The sequence below is a fragment of the Pelophylax lessonae genome (assembly GCF_965119305.1).
Source record: "Pelophylax lessonae genome assembly, chromosome: 13".
Lineage (NCBI taxonomy): Eukaryota > Metazoa > Chordata > Amphibia > Anura > Ranidae > Pelophylax > Pelophylax lessonae.
Genome location: NC_138780.1, coordinates 49,490,395 through 49,497,815, shown reverse-complemented (window position 1 = coordinate 49,497,815; position 7,421 = coordinate 49,490,395). Strand labels below are relative to the sequence as shown.

At 46.7% G+C, this 7,421-nt stretch overlaps 1 protein-coding gene across 2 annotated transcripts in view; it reads right to left on the bottom strand.

Moving 5' to 3' along the window:
• KATNBL1 (katanin regulatory subunit B1 like 1) overlaps window positions 1–7,177 on the bottom strand; it is a 74,245-nt gene extending 67,068 nt beyond the window's left edge. The window contains exon 1 of one of the 2 annotated variants that reach the window (XM_082275190.1): window positions 6,985–7,177. The gene's annotated coding sequence lies outside the window, so the exon portion shown is untranslated. The remainder of the gene's footprint in view (window positions 1–6,984) is intronic. The other variant, XM_082275191.1, reaches the window with a different exon arrangement.
• Window positions 7,178–7,421: the final 244 nt, after the last annotated feature.

Below are 7,421 nucleotides of genomic sequence, written 5' to 3'. Positions count from 1 at the left end.
CCCAAGTGCATTACTTTACATTTTTCAACATTAAACCTCATCTGCCATGTAGTTGCCCATCCCATTATTTTGTTCCGGTCCGCTTGTAAGGTTTCCACATCCTGCATAGAAGATATTGGCATGCCTAGTTTAGTATCATCTGCAAATACTGAGATTGTACTCGATATCCCCTCCTCTAGATAATTTATGAATTAAACAGATTGGTCCCAGGTGTTCTTTGAGGTGTAAAAAGAATGACTTAGGGCTCTTTCACAAGGTCCGCTCCGTAGGCAGATCCGTGTTGCTCAGCGGGGATCGATCCGCGATCCCCGCTGAGCCGGGCGGGTGACAGCTCCGTCTCCGCTTGCAGAGCGGAGAGGGAGGTTTCTCAGCCCCCGCTGCCCTCTATGGGGGATCGGATGAGAGCGGACCGCTTGTCCGCTCTCATCAGATCCGATCCGCTCCGATTACTGAACGGATGGAAAAATAGGGTTTCCATCCGTCCAGATTTCACGGACAGGATCGGATGCGGATGGCAGCGGGTGTCAGCGGAGGTGTCTCCGCTGACACCCGCTGCCCCATAGAGCTGCATGGAGGATCCGATCAGATCCGCCTAAAAAACTGACAGGCGGATCTGATCGGACCGCCCGTGTGAAAGAGCCCTAACAGAAACCCTAAACCCAAAAACTAGGCCACTTAAATGTAAGCAAGCCTTATCTCCCATAACAATCATGCACCATGAATTTCCAAAGTAGAAAAGTAAAGGCTGCGTTCACACTGCTCTGTTGAAAAACGCATAAAAAATTAATATGCATTTATGTTGCATTTTTGCTGCGGTGCGTTCAATTTAACATAATGCGTCTTTGCTGCCTTTACGCAGCGTTTTCCCCATATCGCTAGGAGATGGATTTTTATACGAATTCTAGCACGACTGGCTTGCAACTTTACTCACAGAAGTCACTGTATGTAGGAACATAGCCACCATCACTTGCTCGCTCCCGAGATGGACTCTGCATTATGAGATGTGTAGTGTGCATAGAGCAGTGCACATGGCCACACCTAGTGCACAACGCTCATTCCAAACAAATGGAAGTCAGGGGGAAAATAAGAGGTTCAGGAGTTTACAGAGGAAATTACAAGAAGGCAGAAGAACACAGCGAGAAACAATTTAATGAAAGATAGATCACTAGGCCATTAAATAGTGGATGTGTATAGATTACTTTTGAAGAATAGGGATATTGTTTATTGTTACGTTAAACCCACTAGAGATTTTTTTTTTCTTTTTTTTGAGGGGAGGGAGGAACATGCGGTAAAGCCATCTGATGCTAGTATGCATTGCATACTAGCACATTATGTTAAACGTACCTGAAAACTAAGCCCTCCCACCCCGAGAAGTAAGCACTGCAGGCGCCTCCGTCTTCACTTGTATTGATTCTGAGTTCGCAGACTTCAGCACTGACTGGAGGAAGTCGTGATGACATCACTTCCAAGAATGAAGAAACGCACAATGACACCATTCCTACAGGAGAGCACGGAGGTGGTAATATCCTGTTATGGGGGTGTTTCTCTGCAGCAGGGACTGGAGCACTTGTCCAGCTTCCCATGGGGGCCTGGACAGAGGGGAGGGGCGCCGGCGGGGCACCCGAAAAGAGGAGGTTCGCAGCAGCTCTGCGCAATTCCATTGCACAGAGCAGGCAGGTATAGACATGTTTGTCATTAAAATTTTTTTTTTTTTTTTTAAATTACCTTAATAATCTTTTTAAACTCCACTGAAAATCTGTGGAATGACTTGACGACTCCAGTCCACAAATAGCCACTATCAAACCTTGTAGCAAAGTGTCATTTCTTCAGTGTTGTCACATAGAGATATAATAAAATATTTACAAAAATGTGAGGGGTGTACTGATTAGTTGGCCTGCATACAGAACACAGTGCAGCACACATACAGCTCAGTACACCATCCATACATGTCAGTATACACAGTGCAGCACACATACAGCTCAGTACACCCTCCATACATGTCAATATACACAGTGCAGCACACATACAGCTCAGTACACCATCCATACATGTCAGTATACACAGTGCAGCACATATACAGCTCAGTACACCATCCATACATGTCAGTATACACAGTGCGGCACACATACAGCTCAGTACACCATCCATACATGTCAGTATACACAGTGCGGCACACATACAGCTCAGTACACCATCCATACATGTCAGTATACACAGTGCAGCACACATACAGCTCAGTACACCATCCATACATGTCAGTATACACAGTGCAGCACACATACAGCTCAGTACACCCTCCATACATGTCAGTATACACAGTGCGGCACACATACAGCTCAGTACACCATCCATACATGTCAGTATACACAGTGCGGCACACATACAGCTCAGTACACCATCCATGTCAATATACAGTGCAGCACACATACAGCTCAGTACACCATCCATGTCAATATACACAGTGCAGCATACATACAGCTCAGTACACCCTCCATACATGTCAATATACACAGTGCAGCACACATACAGCTCAGTACACCATCCATACATACATGTCAATATACACAGTGCAGCACACATACAGCTCAGTACACCATCCATGTCAATATACACAGTGCAGCATACATACAGCTCAGTACACCCTCCATACATGTCAATATACACAGTGCAGCACACATACAGCTCAGTACACCATCCATACATGTCAGTATACACAGTGCAGCACACATACAGCTCAGTACACCCTCCATACATGTCAGTATACACAGTGCAGCACACATACAGCTCAGTACACCATCCATGTCAATATACACAGTGCAGCACACATACACCTCAGTACACCCTCCATACATGTCAGTATACACAGTGCAGCACACATACAGCTCAGTACACCATCCATGTCAATATACACAGTGCAGCACACATACACCTCAGTACACCCTCCATACATGTCAGTATACACAGTGCAGCACACATACAGCTCAGTACACCCTCCATTCATGTCAGTATACACAGTGCGGCACACATACAGCTCAGTACACCATCCATACATGTCAGTATACACAGTGCAGCACACATACAGCTCAGTACACCATCCATACATGTCAGTATACACAGTGCAGCACACATACAGCTCAGTACACCCTCCATACATGTCAATATACACAGTGCAGCACACATACAGCTCAGTACACCCTCCATACATGTCAATATACACAGTGCAGCACACATACAGCTCAGTACACCATCCATACATGTCAATATACACAGTGCAGCACACATACAGCTCAGTACACCATCCATGTCAATATACACAGTGCAGCATACATACAGCTCAGTACACCATCCATACATGTCAATATACACAGTGCAGCACACATACAGCTCAGTACACCATCCATACATGTCAATATACACAGTGCAGCACACATACAGCTCAGTACACCATCCATGTCAATATACACAGTGCAGCATACATACAGCTCAGTACACCCTCCATACATGTCAATATACACAGTGCAGCACACATACAGCTCAGTACACCATCCATACATGTCAGTATACACAGTGCAGCACACATACAGCTCAGTACACCATACATGTCAATATACACAGTGCAGCACACATACAGCTCAGTACACCATCCATACATGTCAGTATACACAGTGCAGCACACATACAGCTCAGTACACCATCCATGTCAATATACACAGTGCAGCACACATACAGCTCAGTACACCATCCATGTCAATATACACAGTGCAGCACACATACAGCTCAGTACACCATCCATGTCAATATAAACAGTGCAGCATACATACAGCTCAGTACACCCTCCATACATGTCAATATACACAGTGCAGCACACATACAGCTCAGTACACCATCCATACATGTCAATATACACAGTGCAGCACACATACAGCTCAGTACACCATCCATGTCAATATACACAGTGCAGCACACATACACCTCAGTACACCCTCCATACATGTCAGTATACACAGTGCAGCACACATACAGCTCAGTACACCCTCCATACATGTCAGTATACACAGTGCAGCACACATACAGCTCAGTACACCCTCCATACATGTCAGTATACACAGTGCAGCACACATACAGCTCAGTACACCATCCATGTCAATATACACAGTGCAGCACACATACACCTCAGTACACCATCCATACATGTCAGTATACACAGTGCAGCACACATACAGCTCAGTACACCATCCATGTCAATATACACAGTGCAGCACACATACAGCTCAGTACACCATACATGTCAATATACACAGTGCAGCACACATACAGCTCAGTACACCATCCATACATGTCAATATACACAGTGCAGCACACATACAGCTCAGTACACCATCCATACATGTCAATATACACAGTGCAGCACACATACAGCTCAGTACACCATCCATGTCAATATACACAGTGCAGCATACATACAGCTCAGTACACCCTCCATACATGTCAATATACACAGTGCAGCACACATACAGCTCAGTACACCATCCATACATGTCAGTATACACAGTGCAGCACACATACAGCTCAGTACACCATCCATGTCAATATACACAGTGCAGCACACATACAGCTCAGTACACCATCCATGTCAATATACACAGTGCAGCACACATACACCTCAGTACACCCTCCATACATGTCAGTATACACAGTGCAGCACACATACAGCTCAGTACACCATCCATGTCAATATACACAGTGCAGCACACATACACCTCAGTACACCCTCCATACATGTCAGTATACACAGTGCAGCACACATACAGCTCAGTACACCCTCCATTCATGTCAGTATACACAGTGCGTCACACATACAGCTCAGTACACCATCCATACATGTCAGTATACACAGTGCAGCACACATACAGCTCAGTACACCATCCATACATGTCAGTATACACAGTGCAGCACACATACAGCTCAGTACACCATCCATACATGTCAGTATACACAGTGCAGCACACATACAGCTCAGTACACCATCCATACATGTCAATATACACAGTGCAGCACACATACAGCTCAGTACACCATCCATGTCAATATACACAGTGCAGCACACATACAACTTGATACATTGTTCATACATGTCAGTAAGTGCCTGAGAACTTGTGAATATGAATGTGTGGGGAGCAATGCCTCACGGGACATGAAGTCCTGAGCAGATAGTGAGTGGTTCTAAAAAGGCAGAAGTTTTTTTTACCTTTCTATCTAGGGCAGTGATGGCGAACCTTGGCACCCCAGATGTTTTGGAACTACATTTCCCATGATGCTCATGTACTCTGCAGTGTAATTGAGCACCATGGGAGATGTAGATCCAAAATATCTGGGGTGCCAAGGTTCTCCGTCACTGCTACAGGGGCACTGTATACTATACTTTGCAGCTTGCTATTGGGGCACTCTGAAGGTCGGAGGAACCAGAAGCGTTGGTGAACCCCAGAAGAGGTTTCATGCACCCCCATGCAAGCAGTCCTATTGATGTCAATTGGGATACAACAGCTGCATAAACACAGCCACTGCTCCTAATAGGACATTGGTGTGGGTACACGACCCATAATGCAGGCCGTGTGAGTTTGGTCACATATACTCACAAGGAACTGACATAAATGGGACTTCCTGCACGGGGATTGAAAGGAACACCTGTACATACTACTGACCGATATCGTTTTTTATTGCCGATACCTGGTCATTGCATATCGGTATTGGCCGATATTGTCAGACATTTAAAAAAAAAAATGTTTTGGGTTTTTTTTGACAGGTACTCTTGTGGAGGGATCTGGGGGTCTAAAACAGTGGTCCTCAACCCTGGCCCTCAGGGCCCACTAACAGGCCAGATTTGCAAGATAACTGAAATACATCCCAGGTGATATCATTTGCTGCTCAGTGACTGCAGTACTCTAATCTGCATCTCCCCAAGGTAATACCTAAAATCTGGCCTGTTAGTGGGCCCTGAGGACCGGAGTTGAGGACCACTGGTCTAAAAGACCCCAAACCCCTCCTCTGCACTTAAAAACATTCAAAACGTCAAGTTTGGCTGTTTTGAATGCAGCCTTTTAAATTTGGCGACGAGTACCCGGAAGTGAAGTCATGACATCACTTCCGGGTCTTTACAAGGAGACCCGATCAGAGCTGAATGTGGCTTTGATCGGGTCTTCTCTTTGGCGGCTGTGCAGGTAGGATGCCCTGGTCGTGATCCGCGAAAGTCCCCTCCCCCTCTCCTTGTAATGACAACTGAGCGGCTTCTCAGCCACATTGGTTGTCATTACAAGACAGCCGACCGTCGGCTATGGACGCTGGTATCGGGGGCGATGCCTCTAGCTGCAGACATCACTCCGCTACAAGCACTTTCCCGAAATATCAGTAAATCAAAAGGCCGATTCCGATATATCGGGGAAAGTGCAGATCGGCCCTGGATATATCGATCGATTCCTAGTACATACCCACACGGTATAGTAACCCCATGGCAATGAGGCCTCCAATATGATGGAGGGGTGGCTCTTGTTTCTTATGGGTTCTTGCAGTTGGCCCTTTGATGATATGCATGTAGTGTGTTGACAGTGCTATACAAGTACCTGAAATAATAATCAGGGGTCCAAATACAATTGCCATGAAGAGATAGCCCCCCCCATGCAGTATACAGTATATACCCCATGGCCTCCTGGGTTGGGTGATGTGTGTATCCCAGGAGGTTGCAGGAAATGAATTCATTATTCTCACCTAGGAGGAAGTAGGGGGGGAGGGGGATGTTTACCCCTAAAAACTATCACAATAAAATGTAAACAAGGTTATTCTGCTGATGTGGGAGGAGGGGGAATAGAAGGAAGTGGGTGTGGAGGGTGAGGAGAGACCTGAGCACTCCACCACACATAGAGTCCTCCTCCCACAGCCTGCCCTGCCCGGCCTACTACACCCAGCCTGCACTCTTCATCACCGTCTTACCGGCTCATGGCCCCGCCGCTGGATGACAGTCCGCTTACTACAGAGGGGAGGAGCGCACACTTCTACCGACACACACCGCTCACTTCACACGGCTCTCTCACCGACAACAAGCTGCGCCATTCAAACAGCGCCGCGCTGCCTCATGGGAAAGCACAAAACCGCTGTCCATCACACGCTTACCATGCATGGTCGTGATTGGTCAGTGTCGCTTTGGGGGGCGGGGTAACACTTCAAGGGAACATTACGTAATGACGCATGACTAGAGTGCGCTGCCGCCGTCACGTGATCGCTGTTATGTCAGCGGACGTGCTGTACTGCCTCAATGGAACGTCTGGTTATTACTGTGCGTTCTGCGAGCTGTGTCATCCCTTTATGGGGCGTGACGTCAGCAGGACCTCAGCGCAGTGCTTATCGGCGCTTTCATTGGTTGTGGAAGA